Genomic DNA, 1,094 nt, shown 5'->3' with positions numbered 1-1,094 from the left:
ATATCACAGTTAATGTAGAAGTACTTGCATCGATATGTAGCCATAAAGTATAGTTTATGATCGGTTATAATAATCTCACCATCTATTTCGCCATCTACTGGTAAGAATTTGGCAGGAAAGTTATACAATATTTGAGAGTTGAGCGAAATATTGAGCTGTTGGTCATAGCTGGACAGAAGATATTCTAATGGTCGTACATATTCTGCTATACTAGAGGTACTCGAATTCAATGGAATATCATTGTTACGCAGCTCCGTAGTGTAATAGTCCTCCATAAAGAAGCGTTTATCGATATCCAAATGGCATCGGCGCAGGCGCGTATGGACCCTGGATGGACCTTCAGTGTCGTCTAATTCCCAAGAGCTATTAAATCAAATTTTGTGCACATGTATGTGCATGTGTTGATAATTTCCAGGCTATAGTTAAGGACTTTTCTTTATATACATACTTTTCCGAACGTTCTGCGGAGTGCCATGGCGCACCTTCGTGTGTCATTCGCCGTACAACTCCCAACCACCTTGTGTAAATGCTGGCGTCATCATAGTCTTTTAATTGATACATTAATAGTTTGCGTTCAGAGTTCTGAAATTCGCATATAACTTAATTCACCGTTATATCTAAAAATAAAACATTCTACCCACCTGCAACTCCGCAACGCGCCTTGTAGTTAACATAGACGATTCAATGCAACTCACAGCAAGCGGTTCTAGTCGGAAAACGGTCTCTTCTAATTTTGCCTTTTGTTCCGCTGCAACTGCACTACGATTGAGCTCAATACGCTCCAGTTCATTTTCCAAATTCCATGTCGAATCATGCTCATTGATACCTAATAGTTTGCATAGATGCTCTAAATTTCTCAAAGGTTTTTCCAAATCTTCGAGCAGACACAACCACAGAAACGATTTAATTATCTTTCCATCGCAAACAACTGGCGGCAATAATTCGGATTGGCAAGAACTCCAGAGCGCATCAACAATGAAAGCACGCAGTTCGCGCGGCCGTGATGGCTGCAGACCCCAAGCTATGAAATTGTTACAACGCTGGCTGGTGGAAATGCTATATGAAACAATTAGTTGGAAAAGTTCTATCTCCGC

The 1,094-nt window shown here is 40.8% G+C and overlaps 1 protein-coding gene across 1 annotated transcript in view; it reads left to right on the top strand.

Annotated features, from left to right (window-relative positions):
- The window catches only part of LOC118747108 (lysosomal-trafficking regulator), a 41,423-nt gene that overhangs the window by 26,883 nt on the left and 13,446 nt on the right, over nucleotides 1-1,094 (top strand). The window lies entirely within an intron of this gene.

The sequence above is a fragment of the Rhagoletis pomonella genome, unplaced genomic scaffold, assembly GCF_013731165.1.
Source record: "Rhagoletis pomonella isolate Grant_MI unplaced genomic scaffold, Rhpom_1.0 Rhpom_scaffold_00011, whole genome shotgun sequence".
Classification (NCBI taxonomy): Eukaryota; Metazoa; Arthropoda; class Insecta; order Diptera; family Tephritidae; genus Rhagoletis; species Rhagoletis pomonella.
The sequence above is the reverse complement of the archived record's forward strand: the minus strand, read 5'-3'. Positions and strand labels throughout refer to the sequence as shown.